This window comes from Hordeum vulgare, chromosome 5H, assembly GCF_904849725.1.
Source record: "Hordeum vulgare subsp. vulgare chromosome 5H, MorexV3_pseudomolecules_assembly, whole genome shotgun sequence".
NCBI lineage: Eukaryota > Viridiplantae > Streptophyta > Magnoliopsida > Poales > Poaceae > Hordeum > Hordeum vulgare.
In genome coordinates this window covers 42,042,748-42,065,265 of record NC_058522.1, presented here as the reverse complement: position 1 = coordinate 42,065,265, position 22,518 = coordinate 42,042,748, and positions in this window count along the sequence as shown.

Below are 22,518 nucleotides of genomic sequence, written 5' to 3'. Positions count from 1 at the left end.
ATCATCACATAGCCTATACCATGTCAACGCCTTATCCTTCAAAGATAAAGGAAAGACTTTCTTCTTTACCTCATCCTCGGGCAAACCTGCAAGCTTAAATAAACCACAAACTTCATCTACATAGATCAGATGCAAGTCTGGATGTGAAGATCCATCTCCTGTGAAAGGATTAGCCAGCAGTTTCTCAAGCATACCCGAAGGAATTTCCTAAAAGATATTTTCAGTAGGTACCTCAGGTCAAGGAACAACTCCTCGTGCTTCCGTTCGTGGTGAAGATACCCCAAACAAACTCCTCAAAGGAACAGTTTCCATAGTGACAAGTGACAATAAATTTCAGCATAATATAAAAATGTTTCCTTACCAATTTCCACTTACCAAAGGCGCTTCACTCCCCGGCAACGGCGCCAGAAAAGAGTATTGATGAACCACAAGTATAGGGGATCAATCGTAGTCCTTTCGATAAGTAAGAGTGTCGAAACCAACGAGGAGTAGAAGGCTCTGATAAACGGATTTCAGCAAGGTAATAAGTGCAAGCACTCAAAGTAGCGGTAACAAGTGATTGTGTAGCAAGGTGAAACGTAGCAAGCAAAAAGTAACAAGTAACAAGTAGTAGCAACGGTGCAGCAAGTGGACCAATCCCTTTTGCAGCAAGGGACAAGCGTGAACAAAGTCTTATAGGAGGAAAAACGCTCCCGAGGACACACATGAATTTCTGTCATGCTAGTTTCATCATGTTCATATTATTCGCGTTCGTTACTTCGATAGTTTGATATGTGGGTGGACCGGCGCTTGGGTACTGCCCTTAATTGGACAAGCATCCCACTTATGATTAACCCCTCTCGCAAGCATCCACAACTACAAAAGAAGAATTAAGACAAAGTCTAACCATAGCATTAAACTAGTGGATCCAAATCAGCCCCTCACGAAGCAACGCATAGACTGGGGTTTAAGCTTCTGTCACTCCAGCAACCCATCATGTACTTACTACTTCCCAATGCATTCCTCTAGGCCCAAATATGGTGAAGTGTTATGTAGTCGACGTTCACATAACACCACTAGAGGAAAAGACAACATACATCATATCTAAATACCGAACGAATATCAAATTCACATGACTTATCCCATGTCCTCGGGAACAAAAGTAACTACTCACAAAGCTTAATCATAATCATGATCAGAGGTGTAATGAATAGCATCAAGGATCTGAACATAAACTCTTCCACCAAGTAATCCAACTAGCATCAACTACAAAGAGTAATCAACACTACTAGTAACCTTACAAGTACCAATCAGAGTCGTGAGACGAAGATTGGTTACAAGAGATGAACTAGGGATTGGAGAAGAGATGGTGCTGATGAAGATGTTGATGAAGATGCCTCCCCTCCGACGAGAGGAGTGTTGGTGATGACGATGGCGACGATTTCCCCCTCGAGGAGGGAAGTTTCCCCGGCAGGATCGTCCTGCCGGAGCTCTAGATTGGATCTGCTCAAGTTCCGCCTCGTGGCGGCGGCGAAACCACGAAAAAGCTCCCGTCTGATTTTTTCTGGACCAAGACACTTCATATAGCAAAAGAGGGGGGCTAGTGGGCCGTCAGGGAGCACACAAGCCCCCACTCCGCCACCAGGGGGGTGGCGGTGTCAGGGCTTGTCGCGCCCTGGCAGCCCCCCTCCGGTAGTTCTTTCGCCCAGTATTTTTTATATAATCCCAAAAAAATCCACGTAACTTTTCACGGCATTTGGAGATGTGCAGAATAGTGGACTAAGATTTGCTCCTTTTCCAGTCCAGAATTCCAGCTGCCTGAATTCTCCCTCTTCAAATAAACCTTGCAAAATAAGAGAGAAAAGGCATAAATATGGTACCACAAGTAATATAACAGCCCAAAAAGAAATACATATCAACATGAAAGCATGATGCAAAATGGACGTATCAAGCATCTCCTTCTTCACACTCCCGAGCTATCGTTCGGTCCCCATCGATTGTGATCATGCCCTTGAGACCCGATATTTTAAGCTTGAGGTACACATAACAAGGTCGGGCCATAAAACGAGCATAAGCCGGCCTCCCGAACAAAGAATGATAAGAACTTTTAATTTTGACTACCTCAAACATCAATGACTCTCTCCTATAATTGGACTCATCACCGAAAGCCACATTCAACTTGATCCACCCAACAGGATATGCCACTTGCCGAGAACAATGCCGTAAAAAACCGTGGTTGAGGGCATTAAGTCCTTCTCATCAAAGTTCATCCACCGGAAGGTGTCATAGTACAAGATGTTGATACTGCTACCTCCATCCCTGAGGACTTTAGAGAGTGTGTATCCACCAACCTGAGGCGCCACCACCAATGCCAAGTCGCCAAGGTTATCAATTTGCGGCGGGTGATCAGCTCTACTCCACGTGACATGCTGTTCAGACCAATTTAAGTATCTGGGAAACGCAGGCTCAACCATATTGATGGCCCTTTGCTTTACCTTCTTATCTCTTTTACAGGTGCCCGTGGTGAAGACATGGTATTGCCCGCCATTCAACTGCTTAGGGTTACTCTGAAAATGCCCTGGTTGTCTAGCTGCTGGAAATTGCATGGGTCATTACATTGCTCACCACCTTTGCCCAATGACTGTCCACCATTATTACGTGAGCTGCCTCGCCCCTGAGGTCCTGCGTTAGGGAAGTCATTGAACGAAACTCCTCGTGACCCTGCTGGGCTCCCTCATTGCCTGCTTGGTGATCCCGGGATGCCCGAAGACGAAACTCCTGCATCACAAAGCAGTTTTCCCAAGAGTGAGTAGACGGGGCACCTGGGGTACTTTGTTTAGGGCAAGGTCCCTTGAGCAGCTCTTCATAATTGCGAGGCTTCGTTCCACTAAAGCCCCAGTCCTGAAAGCCGCCCTGACTCATGTTCCACCGCTGATTCCGAGGTCCAACATTGGTGTTAGCAACAAAATCAGACATGCCATCTGATACGTCTCCAACATATCTATAATTTTTGATGGTTCCATGCTATTATCTTGTCAAACTTTGGATGTTTTGGATGCCTTTTATATCTTTTTTGAGACTAACTTATTAACTCAGTGCCAAGTGCCAGTTCCTATTTTTTCCGTGTTTTTGACCCTTTTCAGAGGAGAATATTAAACGGAGTCCAAACAGAATAAATCCTCCGAAAAGATTTTTTCCGGAACAGAAGATACACAAGGAGCATGAGAACCAAGGCAGAGGCCACCAGGGGAGGCCACAAGCCCCGTAGGCGCGGCCAGGGGGGCCCGCGCCTAGCCGGCTTGTGGGCCCCTGCTGCTTCTCAAACAACAGTGCCAGAAATTGACACGTTGACGGAGATTGGGCTTGCGTTGGTTTTTCCCTTGAAGAGGAAAGGGTGATGCAGCACAGGAGCAGTAAGTATTTCCCTCAGTTTGAGAACCAAGGTATCGATCCAGAAGGAGGGTCTCGTCAAGTCCAGAGTACCTGCACAAACACAAACAAACTTGCACCCAACGCTTCAAAGGGGTTGTCAATCCCTTCAAGATTGTTTGCAAAAGTGAGATCTGAAGGCGGAAAGTGCAACGTAGTAAAAAGTGTAAGGCTGAAAATATGTTGTGGAGTAGACCCTGGGGGCCATAGTGTTCCCTAGAGGCTTCTCTCAAAATAGCAAGTATTACGGTGGGTGAACAAATTACTGTCGAGCAATTGATAGAACCATGCAAATTCATGACGATATCTAAGGCAATGATCTAGCATATAGACATCACGTCCAAAACAAGTAGACCGATACTTTCTGCATCTACTACTATTACTCCACAGATCGACCGATATCCAGCATGCATCTAGTGTATTGAGTTCATGACGAACAGAGTAACGCTTTAAGCAAGATGACATGATGTAGAGGGATAATCTTAAACCAATGATGAAAACCCCATCTTTTTACCCTTGATGGCAACAACACGATACGTGCCTCGCTACCCCTTCTGTCACTGGGTGAGGTCACCGCACGGTATGAACCCAAAACCAAGCACTTCTCCCATTGCAAGAATCATAGATCTAGTGGGCCAAACAAAACCCGCAACTCGAAGAGAATTACAAGGATATGAAATCATGCATAAGAGAGATCAGAAGAAACTCAAATAAGATTCATAGATAATCTGATCATTAATCCACAATTCACCGGATCTCGACAAACACACCGCAAAAGAAGATTACATCGGATAGATCTCCATGAAGATCATGGAGAACTTTGTATTGAAGATCCAAGAGAGAGAAGAAGTCATCTAGTTACTAGCTATGGACCCGTAGGTCTATGGTGAACTACTCACGTATCATCAGAGAGGTCATGGTGTTGATGGAGAAGCCTTCCGTGTCCGAATCCCCCCTCCGGCAGGGCACCAGGATGTGCCCCAGATGGGATCTTGCGGAGACAGAAGTTTGCGGCGGCGGAAAAGTGATTACGATGCTCCCTTGATTTTTTTGGGAATATTTGGGAATTTATAGGCGCAAGATCTAGGTCAGGGGACCTCCAGGGGCCTACAAGCCTGCATGGCGCGACATCCCCCTGGTCGCGGGGTGGGGGCTTGTGGGGCCCCTGGGTCTCTTCTGGCATGCCTCCAAGCTCTCGGATCTTCTTCCGTTCCAGAAAAAAAAATTCGGGGATTTTCTTCCGTTTGGTCTCCGTTTCAAAATCTCCCGTGAAAGGGGTCAAAAACATAGGAAAAACAGGAAATGGCACTTGGCACAAAGTTAATAGGTTAGTCCCAGAAAATAAATAAAAGAAATGCAAAACATCCAAAGTTTGACAAGATAATAGCATGAAACCATCAAAAATTATAGATACGTTGGAGACGTATCAATCATCCCCAAGTTTAACTCCTGCTCGTCCTCGAGTAGGGAAGTGATAAAGAATGAATTTTTGACGCGGAATGCTACCTAGCATAGCTGTCCTTTGCAACTTCTTTCACGTGGCATGAATGTTCAGATCCGTACGATTCAAAACAATAGTTCGCTATTGACATGAAAACAGTAATACTTCAAGGAAACTAGCAAAGTAATCATGAACTTTCAAAATAACAAGGCCAAAGAAAGTTATCCCTACAAAATCATATAGTCTGGCTGTGCTCCATCATCCTCACACAACTAATGTAAATCATGCACAACCCCGGAATTGGCCAAGTAATTGTTTTCACACTCTTACTTTCTCAAACTTCTTATAACTATCACGCAATACATGAGCGCGAGCCATGGATATAGCACTATAGGTGGAATAGAGTGTGGTGGTGGTTGTGAGACAAAAAGGAGGAGATGGTCACATTGACTCGGCATATCAATAGGCTATGGAGATGCCCATTAATAGATATCAATGTGAATGAGTAGGGATTGCCATAGAAGAGATGCACTAGAACTATAAGTATGTGAAAGCTCAAGGGAAAACTAGTGGGTGTGCATCCAACTTGCTTGCTCACGAAGACCTAGGGAAATTTTGAGGAAGCCCATCACTGGAATATACAAGCCAAGTTAAAAAACGAAGTCCCACTAGCATATGGTAGTGACAAAGCAAGAAGCTCTCAATCATGAAGAACATGGTGCTATTATGCAGCACAAGTGTGGAAAAAGATAGTAGCATTGTCCCTTCTCTCTTTTTCTCTCATTTCTCTTTTTTTATTTGGGCTCTTAGGCCTCTTTTTTTTGGGCTCTTTGGCCTCCCTTTTTTTATTTCCTCACATGGGACAATGCTCTAATAATGATGATCATCACACTTTTTAGTTACTCAAAGCTCAAAGATCACAATGATGATGACTCCATAGGAAATGCCTCCGGCAGTGTACCGGGATGTGCAACAATCTAGTATGATCATGCAATGGCAATATGAGAGTGACGGCACAAGTCATGAGACGGAACGGTGGGAGTTGCATGGAAATATATCTCGGAATGGCTATGAAAATGCCATAGTAGGTAGGTATGGTGGCTGTTTTGAGGAAGGAATTTGGTGGGTTTGTGCACCGGCGAGAATTGCGCGGCGCTAGAGAGGCTAGCAATGGTGGAAGGTGAAAGTGCATCTATACCATGGACTCAACATTAGTCATAAAGAACTCACATACTTATTGCAAAAGTTTTTATTAGTAATCAAAACAAAGTGCTAAATGCATACTCCGAGGGGAAGGGTTGGTAGGTGTAAACCATCGCGAGATCCCGACCTCAACACAAAGGATGACAATCAATAGATCAATTATGCTCTGACTTCCTAACATAGCGGTTCACCATACGTGCATGCTACGGGAATCACTAACTTCAACACAAGTATTTCCAGATTCACAACACCCTACTAACATAACTCTCAATATTACCGAATCCGTGTCTCAAAACTAATTGAGAGGAATCAGAACTTCTCTTTCTACTCAATGAACATGAAGATGGAGGTTTTTGCATCCTCTTTGGGTACCTAGCACATGGGACTACTTTCATAGCATAAGCCAACTACCAAATCATGCACCGTCGTGCTCTAAATATATAAGTGAAGCACAAGAGCAAAAGTATCTAGCTCAAAAGATATATGTGAAGCACTAGAGCAAAAGTGTCTAGCTCAAAAGATATAACTGAAGCACTAGAGCAAAATTATCTAGCTCAAAAGATATAAGTGAAGCACTAGAGCAAAAGTATCTAGCTCAAAAGATATAAGTGAAGCACTATGAGCATTCTAGCAAAATCACAATGAGTGCATGTCTCTCTCTCTCAAAAAGGTGTGCAGCAAGGATGATTGTGACACAACAAAAATAAAAGACTCCTATGATACAAGACGCTCCAAGCAAAACACATATCATGTGGTGAATAAAAATATAGCTCCAAGTAATGTTACCGATGGATTGAAGACGAAAGAGGGGATGCCTTCCCGGGGCATCCCCAAGCTTAGGATTTTTGGTGTCCTTGAATTTGGCTTGGGGTTCCTTGGGCATCCCCAAACTTGAGCTCTTTCCACTCCTTATCTCTTTGTCCATGATAACATCACCCAAAACATGAAAACTTCACAACACAAAACTTAAACAGAAACTTGTGATAACATTAGTACAAGAAAACAAACTACCAGTTCTTTTGATACTGTATTAAACTTGAATTCCATCTATATTGATGATGGTCTACTGTATTATCACTTTTCCATGGCTAGTACCCCCCCGATACTAACCATATTTTCATCAAAACAAGCAACCAACTCAACAAAAATAGAATCTGTCAAAAACAGACCAGTCTGTAGCAATCTGTATACTTTGTATACTTCTGGTACCTCAAAAAATCTGAACAATTACGAAGGTCTAGGGAAAAAGCATATCAATCAGCAGCAAAACGAATCAACTCAAAAGCTCTTTCTGAATAAAAATGAAAGATCGTCTCGTGAGCGAAAAGTTTTTGTCTTTTTCCAGCAAGATCAAACAACCATTACCAAGACTAGTCATAAAGGCTTTGCTTGGCTCAAACACAAAAAGAAACACAAAAAACACAATCACAACAGAATTGTGATGACGTGGACGCAACAAAACAGAAAGAAAAAAGATAAATTCATTGGTTTGCCTCCCAACAAACGCTATTGTTTAACGCCCTTTAGCTAGGCATAAGGCAGACATATCTAAGTCTAACACACTTCCTATGCATAGGCATTTTATAGGAAAACAAATTGGCAAGACAACCAATAGTTACCAAATGCAAGGAAGAAGAAAGAGACAATAGCAGTCTCAACATAACAAGAGGTAATTTGGTAACATGAAAGTTTCTACCACAATATTTTCCTCTCTCATAGCAATTACATGTGGGATCATAATCAAATTCAACAATATAGCTATCACAAAGGATATTCTTTTCATGATCCACATGCATGCAAAGTTGATGCTCTTCAAAAATAGTGGGATTATCATCAACCAAAGTCATGACTTCTCCAAATCCACTTTAAAAAAATGCAAATATCATATTCATCATGAGGCTTGAAATTTTTTTCAAGATCAAAAGAAAAATCATCACCCCAATCATGATCATTGCAACCAATAGTTGACATAGCAAAACTAGCATCCCCAAGCTTAGGGTTTTGCATATTTTTGGCATGATTGTCACTAATAGAATTTATAGTGAAACCATTGCAATCATGCTTTTTATCCAAGGAGCCCTCGTGAATCACTTCATAAATTTCTTCCTCAAAATTTTCAGATTCACGCATCTCAAGCAAAACTCCACAAAGATAATCTAGTAAGCAAAACTCATTAGCAATTGGTTCAACATAGTTGGACCTCTTGAAAAGGTTAGAAAGTGGATGAGGATCCATGTCACTAGATTCTTAGCAAGCGAAGATGCAAGCATTTTGAAGCCTCATAGCACACAAGCAAAGGAAAGCAAGCGAAGGAAAAGGCGAACGAAAAAGGCAAATAAAAGGCAAATTTGTGAAGTGGGGGAGAGGAAAACGAGAGGCAACTGGTAAACAAAGTAAATGCAAGAGATGAGTTTGCGACACTTACTTAGATGAGTTCTTGACTTGATCTTCCACCCCGGCAACGGCACCAGAAATCCTTCTGCTACTTCTCAAACAACAGTGCGAGAAATTGACACGTTGACGGAGATTGGGCTTGCGTTGGTTTGTCCCTTGAAGAGGAAAGGGTGATGCAGCATAGGAGAAGTAAATATTTCCCTCAGTTCGAGAACCAAGGTATTGATCCAGAAGGAGGGTCTCGTCAAGTCCAGAGTACCTGCGCAAACACAAACAAACTTGCACCCAACGCTTCAAAGGGGTTGTCAATCCCTTCAAGATTGTTTGCAAAAGTGAGATCTGAAGGCGGAAAGTGCAACGTAGTAAAAAGTGTAAGGATGAAAATATGGTGTGGAGTAGACCCTGGGGGCCATAGTGTTCACTAGAGGCTTCTCTCAAAATAGCAAGTATTATGGTGGGTGAACAAATTACTGTCGAGCAATTGATAGAACCGCGCAAAGTCATGACGATATCTAAGGCAATGATCTAGCATATAGGCATCACTTCCAAAACAAGTAGACCGATACTTTCTGCATCTACTACTATTACTCCACACATCGACCGCTATCCAACATGCATCTAGTGTATTGAGTTCATGACGAATAGAGTAACGCTTTAAGCAAGGTGACATGACGTAGAGGGATAATCTTAAACAAATGATGAAAACCCCATCTTTTTATCCTTGATGGCAACAACACGATACATGCCTCATTACCCCTTCTGTCACTGGGTGAGGTCACCGCACAGTATGAACCCAAAACCAAGCACTTCTCCCATTGCAATAATCATAGATGTAGTTGGCCAAACAAAACCCACAACTCGAAGAGAATTACAAGGATATGAAATCATGCTTAAGAGAGATCAGAAGAGACTCAAATAAGATTCATAGATAATCTGACCATAAAATCCACAATTCATTGGATCTCGACAAACATACCGCAAAAGAAGATTACATCGGATAGATCTCCATGAAGATCATGGAGAATTTGTATTGAAGATCCAAGAGAGAGAAGAAGCCATCTAGTTACTAGCTATGGACCTGTAGGTCTATGGTGAACTACTCACGCATCATCGGAGAGGTCATGGTGTTGATGGAGAAGCCTTCCGTGTCCGAAACTCCCCTTTGGCAGGGCACCAGGACGTGCCCCAGATGGGATCTTGCGGAGACAGAAGCTTGCGGCGGCGGAAAAGTGATTACGATGCTCCCCTGATTTTTTGGGAATATTTGGGAATTTATAGGCGCAAGATCTAGGTCAGGGGACCTCCAGGGGGCCCACAAACCTGCATGGCGCGGCCCCCTGGCCGCGGGGTGGGGGCTTGTGGGGCCCCTGGGGCTCTTCTGGCTTGGCCCTTAAGCTCTTCGATCTTCTTCCATTCCAGAAAAAAATCTTTTCGGGGATTTTCTTCTGTATGGACTCTCTTTCAAAATCTCCACTGAAAGGGGTCAAAAACATGGAAAAAACAGGAACTGGCACTTGGCACTGAGTTAATAGGTTAGTCCCAGAAAATAAATAAAAGGCATGCAAAACATCCAAAGTTTGACAAGATAATAGCATGAAACCATCAAAAATTATAGATACGTTGGAGACGTATCAGCCCCGTGTGGCTCCTTTGCCCTACTTCTTCCGCCTATAAATCCCCGAAAAATCCAAAACCACAGGAGAGATCCATGAAAATACTTTTCCACCGCCGCAAGCTTCTGTCTCCGCAAGATCCCATCTGGGGCACGTTCTGGTGCCCTGCCGGAGGGGGGATTCATATACGGAGGGCTTCTTCATCAACACCATCGCCTCTACGATGATGCGTGAGTAGTTTACCATAGACCTTCGGGTCCATATCTAGTAGCTAGATGGCTTTTTCTCTCTCTTGGATCTTCAATGCAAAGTTCTCCATGATCTTCGTGGAGATCTATCTGATGTAATCTTATTTTGCGGTGTGTTTGTCGAGATCCGATGAATTGTGTATTTATGATCAGATTATCTATGAATCTTATTTGAGTTTCTTCTGATCTCTTATATGCGTGATCTCATATCCTTGTATTTCTCTTCGAGTTGTGGGTTTTGTTTGGCCAACTTGACCTATGATTCTTGCAATGGGAGAAGTGCTTGGTTTTGGGTTCATACCGTGCGGTGACCTCACCCATTGACAGAAGGGGTAGCGAGGCACGCATCGTGTTGTTACCATCAAGGGTAAAAATATGGGGTTTATATCTATTGCATGAATTTATCCCTCTACATCATGTCATCTTGAACACGTTACTCTGTTCGTCATGAACTCAATACACTAGATGCATGCTGGATAGCGGTCGATGTGTGGAGTAATAGTAGTAGATGCAGAAAGTATCGGTCTACTTGTCTCGGATGTGATGCCTATATGTATGATCATTGCCTAAGATATCGCCATGACTTTGCACGGTTCTATCAATTGCTTGACAGTAATTCGTTCACCCACCATAATATTTTCTATCTTGAGAGAAGCCTCTAGTGAACACTATGGCCCCCGGGTCTACTTCACATGATATTTTCCGCCTTACACTTTTACTTTGTTGCACTTTCCGCCTTCAGATCTCACCTTGCAATCAATCGTGAAGGGATTGACAACCCCTTTGTAGCGTTTGGTGCAAGTTTGTTGTTTTTGCGCAGGTACAGCGGTGCTTCATCTTGCTTCTCCTATTGGATTGATACCTTGGTTCTCAAACTGAGGGAAATACTTACTGCTACTGTGTTGCATCACCCTTTCCTCTTCAAGGGAAAAATCCAACGCAAGCTCAAGAGGTAGCAAGAAGAAGTTCTGGAGCCGTTGCCGGGGAGCATCAAGTGAAGCTTATCCAAGTAAGTGTCGCAAACTCTTCTCTTGCATTTACCTTTTTTGCCTCTCGTTTTCCTCTCCTTCACTTCTGAAAAACAAAAATTTACAAAAATATTTGCCTTTTTTGTTCTCCCTTTTCTTTCGCTTGCTTTCTGTTCACTTGTGTGCTTGTCTGCTTGCTGAAGTCACCATGACTGAAAACACCAAACATTGTGACTTCTCGAATACTAATAATAATGATTTTATTAGTACTCCGATTGCTCCCGCCACTAGTGCGGAATCATATGAAATCAATGCTGCTTTGCTGAATCTTGTTATGAAAGAGCAATTCTCTGGCCTTCCTAGTGAAGATGCCGCATCCCATCTTAATACCTTCATTGAGTTATGTGATATGCAAAAGAAGAAAGATGTGGATAATAATGTGATTAAATTGAAGCTATTTCCGTTCTCATTGCGAGATCGAGCAAAAACTTGGTTTTCATGTTTGCCCAAAAATAGTATTGGTTCTTGGAACAAGTGCAAAGATGCTTATATATCCAAGTATTTTTCGCCGGCTAAGATTATCTCTCTCCGTAATGATATCATGAATTTTAAGAAACTTGATCATGAACATGTTGCACAATCTTGGGAGAGAATGAAATTGATGATTAGAAATTGTCCCGCTCATGGCTTGAGTCTTTGGATGATTATACAAATATTTTACGCTGGTTTGAATTTTGCTTCTAGAAATATCTTGGACTCCGCCTCCGCTGAAACCTTCATGGAAATCAAATTAGGAGAAGCCACAATACTCCTAGACAATATCAAGACAAACTATTCTCAGTGGCACACTGAAAGGTCACCTACTAGTAAAAAGGTACACGCTATAGAAGAAATTAACTCGTTGAGTGCTAAGATGGATGAGTTAATGAAATTGTTTGCTAGTAAAGGTGCTCCTTTAGATCCAAATGATATGCCCTTGTCTTCCTTGATTGAGAAGAGCAATGAAAGCTTGGATGTTAATTTTGTTTGTAGGAATAATTTTGGCAACAATAATGCTTTTAGAGGAAACTATATTCCTAGGCCTTTTCCTAGTAATCCCTCTAATAACTTTGGCAACTCGTACAACAATGCTCATGGAAATTACAATAAATTACCCTCTGATCTAGAGAGTAATATTAAAGAGTTTATCAACTCGCAAAATATTTTCAATGCGTCCATAGAAGAAAAACTACTCAAAATTGATGATTTGGCTAGGAGCGTTGATAGAATGTCTCTTGATATTGATGCTTTGAAAGTTAGATGTGCTCCTCCCAAGATCAATATGGATGAAACTTTGAAAGCTATGCATGTTTCCATGAATGAGAGTAAAGAAAGAACCGCCCAAATTCGTGCTAGACATGAATGGCTTAAAAAGGCGTGTTCTCGTGATAAGAATCACGAAGATCTTAAAGTGCTTGATGTGACTCCCATTGAATCCTTGTTTTCTAGTGTCAAACCTAATGATGATGGGGATGGATATGAATCCACCTTGGTTGAAAAATGCCCCAATGATTCAGAGTCTATCTATCTTGATGGTAAAAGCATTGAAAGTGGAGTAGAGGATATCAAAACTTTGCGTAGTAATGAAACTACTACTTTGGATTTCAAGGAATTCAATTATGATAGTTGCTCTTTGATTGAATGTACTTCCTTGATACAATCCATGCTAAACTCTCCACACGCTTATAGCCAAAACAAGGCCTTTACCGATCATATCGTCGATGCTATGATGAAATCTCTTGAAGAGAAACTTGAATTGGAAGTTCCTATTCCTAGAAAACTTCATGATGAGTGGGAACCTACTATCAAAATCAAGATCAAAAACTATGAATGCAATGCTTTGTGTGATTTGGGTGCTAGTGTTTCCGCGATTCCAAAGTCTTTATGTGATGTTCTCGGCTTCAATGAGATTGATGAGTGGTCTCTTAATTTGCATCTTGCGGATTCTACTGTTAAGAAACTCATGGGAAGGATCAATGATGTTCTTATTATTGCAAATAGGAACTATGTACCTGTGGTTTTCATTGTGCTTGATATTGATTGCAATCCTACATGTCCTATCATTCTTGGTAGACCTTTCCTAAGGACTATTGGTGCTGTCATCGATATGAAGGGAGGGAATATTAGGTTTCAATTTCCTTTAAAGAAGGGCATGGAACATTTTCCTAGAAAGAAAATAAGATTGCCTTATGAATCCATGATGAAGGCTACTTATGGTTTGAGTACCAAAGACGACGATACGTGATTCTATCACCTTATACCTAGCTAAGGGCATTAAACAATAGCGCTTGTTGGGAGGCAACCCAATGAATTTATCTTTGCTTTTTTTCTTTTGGTTTTGTTGCGTCCACACCATCATAATTCGGTTATGATTGTGTCTTTTGTGTTTATTTTTGTCTTGGAGCCAAGTAAAACCTTTATGACTAGTTTGGTGATGATTGTTTGATCCTGTTGGAAAAAGAGAGAAAATTTTCGCTCACGAAATTATATTTCTTTTTTATCCAGAAAGAGCTTTTGAGTTGATTCTTTTGCTGCTGCTTGATATGCCAATTGCCTAAACTGTCGTAATTTTTCACAATTTTTGAGAGAATAGAAGTATACGAAGTATACAGATTGCTACAGGATGGTCAGTTTTTGACAGATTATGTTTTTGTTGTGTTGATTGCTTATTTTGATGAAACTATGGATAGTATCTGGGGGTATTAGCCATGGGAAAGTGAGAATACAGTAATCTAACACCAATATAAATAGAAATCAAGTTTTCTACAGTACCTCAAGAGGTGGTAGTTTGTTTCTTGTGCTAATGATATCACGAGTTTCTGTTTAAGTTTTGTGTTGTGAAGTTTTCAAGTTTTGGGTGATGTTCTCATGGACAAAGAGATAAAGAGTGGAAAGAGCTCAAGCTTGGGGATGCCCAAGGCATCCCAAGCCTAATTCAAGGTCACCAAAAAGCCTAAGCTTGGGGATGCCCCGGGAAGGCATCCCCTCTTTCGTCTCCAATCCATCGGTAACATTACTTGGAGCTATATTTTTATTCACCACATGATATGTGTTTTGCTTGGAGCGTCTTGTATCGTAGGACTCTTTTCTTTTTGTTGTGTCACAATCATCCTTGCTGCACACCTTTTGAGAGAGACATGCACTCATCGTGAATTTGCTAGAATACTCGTTGAGCTTCGCTTATATCTTTTGAGTTAGGCAACTTAGCTCACATGTGCTTCACTTAGATCTTTTAGAGCACGGCGGTCTCATATCTTGGAGAAATAAGAACTCTCGATCTTCACTTATATCTTTTTGAGAGTGATCCTCTGAGTAACTTGGTAGTTGGCTTGAGCTATGAAAGTAGTCCCAAAGATGATAGGCGCCCAAAGAGGATACAATAAAACTTCCAATTTCTTGTGCATTGATTAGAAAGAGAAGTTTGATTCCTCTCAATTAGTTTTGAGACATGGATTTGGTAATATTAAGAGTTATGTTAGTAGGGTGTTGTGAATCTAGAAATACTTGTGTTGAAGTTAGTGATTCCCGTAAGATGCATGTATGGTGAACCGCTATGTTAGGAAGTCGGAGCATAATTGATTTATTGATTGTCATCCTTTGTGTTGCGGTCGGGATCGCGTGATGGTTAACACCTACCAACCCTTCCCCTAGTAGTATGCGTTTAGCACTTTGTTTTGATTAGTAATAAAAACTTTTGCAATAAGTATGTGAGTTCTTCATGACTAATGTGAGTCCATGGTATAGATGCACTTTCACCTTCCACCATTGCTAGCCTCTCTAGTGCCGCAAAACTTTCGGCGGTACACAAAACCACCATATACCTTCCTAAAAACAGCCACCATACCTACCTACTATGGCATTTTCATAGCCATTCTGAGATATATTGCCATGCAACTCCCACCGTTCCGTCTCATGACTTGTGTCGTGGTACGTCTCCAACGTATCTACTTTTCCAAACTCTTCTGCCCTTGTTTTGGACTATAATTTGCATGATTTGAATGGAACTAACCTGGACTGACGTTGTTTTCAGCAGAATTGCCTTGGTGTTATTTTTGTGGAGAAATCAAAGTTCTCCAAACGTTCGGAAAATTTACGGGGAGCAGTTTTGGAAAATATCAAAAATATATGCGCCAAGTTCCACCTCAGGGGGTGGGCCAGTGGGCCACAAGCCCCTGCTCTGCCACCACCCCCCTGATGGTGGTGGGCAGGCTTGTGGGGCCCACAGGCACCTGCCGCCCCCAACTCTAGCTCTATAAGTTGTCTTTCGTCCGAGAAAAAAATAAAAAGAGAAGTTTTCGTCGCGTTTTCGATACGGAGGCGCCGCCACCACCTGTTCTTCATCTGGAGGGCAGATCTGGAGTTCGTCTTGGGCTCCGGAGAGGGGAAATCGTCGTCATCGTCATCATCAACCTTCTTCCCTCTCCAATTCCATGAAGCTCTTCATCGTTCGTGAGTAATATATTCGTAGGCTCGCTGGGCAGTGATGAGTAGGATGAGATCTATCATGTAATCGAGTTAGTTTTGACGGGGATTGATCCCTAGTATCCACTATGTTCTGAGATTTGATGTTGCTACTACTTTTCCATGCTTAATTCTTGTCACTCGGGCCCGAGTGCCATGATTTCAGATCTGAAATTATTATGTCGCCACCAATATATGTGTGTTTTAGATCCGATCTTGCAAGTTGTAGTTACCTAATATGTGTTATGATCCGGCAACCCCGGAGTGACAATAACCGGAACCACTCCTGGTGATGATCATAGTTTGAGGAGTTCATGTGTTCACCAAGTGCTAATGCGTTGGTCCGGTTCTTTATTAAAAGGAGAACCTTAATATCCCGTAGTTTCCTTTTGGACCCCGCTGCCACGGGAGGGATGGACAATAGATGTCATGCAAGTTCTTTTCCCTAAGCACGTATGATGAAACACGGAATGCATGCCTACATCACATTGACGAACAGGAGCTAGCCACATATCTCTCCGTGTTATAGTTGTTGCATGATGAATATCATCCGAACAAATCACCGACCCATTGCCTACGAGTTTGTCCTACTGCTGGTGTTACTTGTCTTGCTCTGCTGCTGCTACTACTGTTGCTACTGCTGTTACTTGTCTTGCTCTGCTGCTGCTACTACTGTTGCTACTACTCTCGCTTGCTACTGTTGCTACTTGCTACTGCTGTCACTACTGCTGTTCCTTGCCACTGCTATTGCTCGTTACACTCCCGTTACTCGCTACTTTGCTGCTACTACTGTGCTTGCAGATACTAATCTTTCAGGTGTGGTTGAATCTGACAAATTCAGCTGCTAATACTTGAGAGTATACTCTCACCTCCCGACTGGTAAACCAACAAATTGGGTCGAATACTCTACCCTCGAAAACTGCTAGGAACCCACGCGCTGGTGGGCCATCAACAACATTCTTCTAGTCTCATTACTGGGGAGTGCTATCAGCATTCTTCTGGTGCCGTTGCAGGAGAAGGTTTGTTGTTATGAGCATTCGTCTAGCTAACGCCAGAGATTGCAGGATTAACCCTTTTCTGGAGCCATTGCCTGGGAAGCACAGGTGACATCAGCATTTTTCTGGCGCCGTTGCCGGGGAGGTATTGCTATATTCTCTTAGTTACTTTGGATTTATATATTCTGATCACTATGGAGAATCTGAAGGATCCGAAGACCAAAGTCTTGCCCTCAACTACGAGGGGAGGTAAGGAATTGCCATCTAGCTCTGCACTTGATTCACCTTCAGTTATGAGTAAGTTTGCGACATCACCTCCTGCTAGAAATCTTGATATGTCGCCTGTGCTTGATGATGCTTGTGATACTACTGCTAGAGATGCTATGCTTGATACTATGCCTAATGATACTATGCTTGATACTGCTAGAGATGCTATGCTTGATACTATGTTTGATACTGCTAGAGATGCTATGCTTGATACTGCTTTGCCTGATGATGCTAGAGATGGTGCTTTGCCTGATGATGCTATGCTTGATACTGCTAGGAAATATACAACTTTGCTCAACTCCAAGAAGAGAGTCTTCCACAAGCTTGGGGGAGGCTCGTCCAGCTACAAAATGCTTTGCCTGATCACCCTCTTAAGAAGAATGAGATACTTGATATCCTCTATAACGGACTTACCGATGCCTCCAGAGACCACCTAGATAGTTGTGCCGGTTGTGTTTTTAGGGAACGAACTGTAGAACAAGCTGAGACCCTACTGAATAACCTCTTGATCAACGATAATGCTTGGACTATTCCCGAACCACCTCCTAAGCCAACTCCTAAGAAAAGAGGTATTCTATTCCTCAGTACCGAAGATATGCAAGAAGCCAAGAAATCTATGCAAGAGAAAGGCATTAGATCTGAAGATGTCAAAAATCTACCACCTATCGAACAGATCCATGGTCTCGATAACCCGATACAGGTAGTAGAAGTGAATTCTCCGCGTAGGTTTGATGAGAGTGATATTCCTTTTGATAAACCTGCTAGCCTATGCTTTGATGAATTTGACAACTTCGTTGCGAAACAACAGAGTTTCAATGATTATATTAGCAGACATTTGGAACAAAGTGCTCGTATGCTTAGCCATCTAAGTGCTTGTGTAGACAGAAATGTCAATGCTCTGAAACTTCTGAGTAAACATGCCTCTATGATTACTACTCAGGTAGAACAAGTACTTAAAGCTTAGAATGACCTGCTCAATGAATTAAATGACAACTCTGTCAGAGTCATTACTAGAGGAGGCAAAATGACTCAGGAACCTTTGTATCCTGAAGGTCATCCTAAGAGAATTGATCAAGATTCTCAAGGAATCAATGCTGATACACCTAGTCATCCTAAGGAGAAGAAGAAAGATGATAGAAACCTGCACGCCAGTTCACCAAATACTATCACACCTGAAGAACCTAATGATATTTCTGCGTCTGATGCAGAAACACAATCAGGTGATGAACATGAACCTGGTGACAACGTGGACAGTGATGTTCATAATAATGCTCAACCTAGCCATGATGAGGATGTGGAGATTGAACCTACGGTTAATCCTGATAATCCACAACCTAAGAGATACGACAAGAATGACTTCACTGCTAGTAAGCATGGTAAAGAAAGAGAGCCATGGGTTCAGAGACCTATGCCCTTTCCTCCTAAGCCATCCAAGAAAAAGGATGATGCGGATTTTGAGCGCTTCGTTGAGATGATAAGACCCGCCTTTCTGCAGATGCGGTTAACTGATATGCTCAAGATGTCTCCGTATGCCAAGTACATGAAAGATATCGTGACTAATAAATGGAAGATAACAGATCTTGAGATCTCCACCATGCTTGCCAATTACACTTTCAAAGGTGGAACTCCTAAGAAACTTGGTGATCCCGGAGTGCCCACTATACCTTGCTCCATTAAAGGAAACTACGTAAGAACTGCCTTATGTGACCTTGGAGCCGGTGTTAGTGTTATGCCACTCTCTCTTTATCGTAGACTTGAGTTGGATAAGTTTACACCCACTGAAATTTCTGTGCAAATGGTCGACAAATCAACTGCTTTTCCTACCAGCGTTTGCGAGGATGTGCCCGTTGTGGTTGCTAACACCACTATCTTAACAGACTTTGTTATCTTGGATATTCCCAAGGACGATGCCATGGCTATCATCCTCGGAAGACCTTTTTAAAACACCACAGGGGCTGTTATAGATTGCAACAAAGGCAATGTCACTTTCCATGTCAACGGTAACGAGCACACAATGCACTTTCCGAAGAAACGATATCCAGTACATTGCATCAATGCTATCGAAAAGACTTCATCGATTCTCATTGGGAGCTTTGAATGCCCTATTCCTTGTGTCAAGATGAAGTATGATTTGCTTGTTGGGGAGATCCATATCCCCATTGAGGTGACTTAGGGGCTGTTCGAAAATTCTCCGTTCTCTCTTGCGATTCGAGAAGGTTTTGTCATAAGGACTTGATCAACCCCATTGACGAATTTCTTCCGATGACCATGAAACGGATGAATCAAAGAGTCACATACCTCTGTTTTGAGTCTTCATTTTATGTTGCTTAGAAGAAAAATGATGGAATTAGTTTAGCTTTTCCTGTTTTCTGTTTAGCGTCCCGGAGAAAAATACCTCGAAAATAAAAGTTCTGCGATGGTCCTGAAAATTTAGTATGATTTTTTTCTGGATTTTTTGAAAATTTCTGGGCCTGAGAGCTGGTCAGGGGGCCTGACCAGTGGGCCACAAGCCCCCCCACCGCCACCTACCCCTGGTGGCGGGGTGCAAGCTCGTGGGGCCCACAGGCACCCCCTCCACTCACTCCAGCTATCAGCCTCTTCTTCCACCTCCAGAAAAAATTGTTTCGCAGCTCAAACCCGTGTTCTTGCTCATTTGGCTGTGATTTTCGATCTCCTTGCTCAAAGCACCATTCTCCAAACTATTTTGGGGGAAATTACTCCTTGGTAAGTGACTCCTCCCTTGGTCCAATTAGTTTTTGCTCTAGTGCCTTATCCTTCGCGAATTCTTGCTACCTTGGTGACCGTGTTCTTGAGCTAGAAAAGTTGATTTTAGCTGGTCCCAAGTAGTTTTAGCGCGTGATACAGTCTCTAGGCACTAGTAGGAGTAGTTGCTACAAGGTGTGGTATGTCTTTATTCACTTTTCTCTTGAACTTCAAAAATTTCAGCAAAGGAAATTATGTTCAGGAGGAAGTTTCATGGTGGTTCCTCAAGTAAGAAGGGTCCTCGTCTGTCCTTTCGGGATCCCGAACCTTTTCAACTAAGGGACGCACCGGTTCAACCATGTGAATGGCCTTCTGATGAGTTCATGATCGAAGCAGGCTTCAAGGATGAGTTCGATGCACTTGTCCGCAATGCCGGGTTAGAAGAATTCCTCTCAGATAAATTTGAACAGTATGCTATGCTCCCTGCCTCTTTCGTGCGTAGATTTAAATTTTTAGCTAGGCATGAATCATCCATACTGATTGATTTGTACGATAAATCCTATACCGTGGGTCTGGAGCATTTCAATAGGATTTGCAAGATACCCGATGGAGGTAGTGTTATTGATCCTCCTAAGTCTTCGGTCAGAGACTTTGTCTCCAATATAACTGTGGGAGAAACCAGAGGTATCACGCAAGCCACCATAGGAAGCATCCATTTCCCTGCCTTGCACTACCTTGCCCTCTTCATAGGTAGGTGCATTAAAGGCAAGGGTGCACATTGTCACCTATGCGCTTCCGACCTTAGTGTCCTTAAGAGCGCAGTAACAGGTGACAGGAGCTTCAATATGGGAGCTATAATAGCAAGGAGGCTGAATAAAAATGCCTGTGAGGGGGATTTCTTTGGTGGAGTTTATGCTACACGCTTAGCATATTTTCTTGGAGTATCCATCCGTCCAGAAGACCCTCCTCTTCGTATAGCCTACCTTGATTGTGTCGCTCTAACGCGCTACCAGTTCCTTGAGAGAGATCATGGATCCCTCCTATACCGCTTGATATTTAACCGGCAGCGTGTTTTCCATATTACCCTTCCTGCTCCTGCTTTCTTTGACTTTCAGGTTAAACGAAGATACTACATAACCATAGGAGAGGCAGAGGAGTATGAGAGGGTGGCGACTGCTGCTCGACTTCGTGAGGCAGCTATTCAGGCAGTGGCTGCAGCACTCCCGTATAACACCCATTATGACTTTGGGTTTCGCCAGGTTCATCCATGGGAGTAGACCAAGCTAGGCCAAAAGCCTAAGCTTGGGGGAGTACGTGTTCTCACCGACTTTACATTCATGCTTATGCTTTCGCTTTGTTAGCCGGTGTTTACACTTTGCCACTGTACTATCCATGCTAGTTTCTTTTTGTTTTCTTGTTTTCTTGTTTTGTGTCCTTTTGAGAAAACCCAAAAAGATTTTTCTTTCTTCTTTTGCTTGTTGGGAGCTTTCCCGTGTAAATAGTTTTCTTTTTCTTTGTGTCAAGGTAGAAGATATTGGTTACAATGCTTAGTGGTTCTTACATGCTTACCTGTTTAGCTTTCAAAAGAGCCATATTATTTTGTCTTCTCCTTTGTGTTTGCCTGCAGATTCAGCTTAGTCCATTGCGCTTATTATCGTTTTCATCGTTCAATCATGCAAATGAAAGGCAACAATGATGGTATATGATGAAGTGATCGAGACTGAAAAGCTGGTATGAACTCTTCTATTTTGTTTTTGTAAATATGACTAGTTTGTCGACCCAGATTTAGCTTTGTTGTGAGAGAACCATGTTTGCAATGACAACTTAGAGATCATAGTTTCTGATGCCATGCTTATTCAGCTAAGAGCTTATAATGGTTTGTCTTCATTGCCAACATAGATTTTGAGATGGTTATGATGTAGTATGACATGATGGTATTCTCCTTTGAATGTTTCAAGTGGCTTGACTTGGTGCATATTCATGCATGTAGTTGAAACAAAATCAACATAGCCTCTATGATGTTCATGTTCATGGTGATTTATATCCTGTTCATGCTTGCATTCAATGTTAGTCAAACTCATTGCATCTTGATGACCGTTGTCGCTCTCTAGTTGGTTGCTTCCCAGTCTTTTGCTAGCCTTCACTTGTACTAAGCGGGAATACTGCTTGTGCATCCACTTCCATAACCCCAAAAGTTTTTCCATGAGAGTCCACCATACCTACCTATTTGTGGTATCTACCTGCCGTTCCAAGTAAATTTGCATGTGCCATTCTCTAACCCTTCAAGAAATAAATCTGGTTTGCATGCCCGAACCGCTCATGTGGTGACAGAGGGCTATTGGTATCTTCCATGCTAGGAGTGTTATCCTCGACATGTGTTTATTCATAGTCCTTCACAAGAAAGGGGCCGGTATTTGGGATGCCCAGTTCCATGCTTAAATCGAAAACATAACTGTAAAACAAGACTCCCCCCGGATTGATTTTAGTATGGATGGTACCCGAGGATTCGGCTAGCCGTGGAGTGTGATTGATTGGTGGTGGGGGAGTTAAAACTTTACTTTTCTGTTTGGGAACCGCCTATAGCATGAGTAGCATGGAAGATATTGAGAACTCTTGGTTATTGCGTTGACAATGAAAGCATGCCACCCAAAATTATTATCTTTGATTTCAAAGCTTGAGCTCTGGCACCTATGCAAATCAATGCTTCCCTCTGCGAAGGGTCTGTCTATTTATTTTCCTGTTGAGTCATCCTCCTCTTATATAAGCACCAATTAGAGA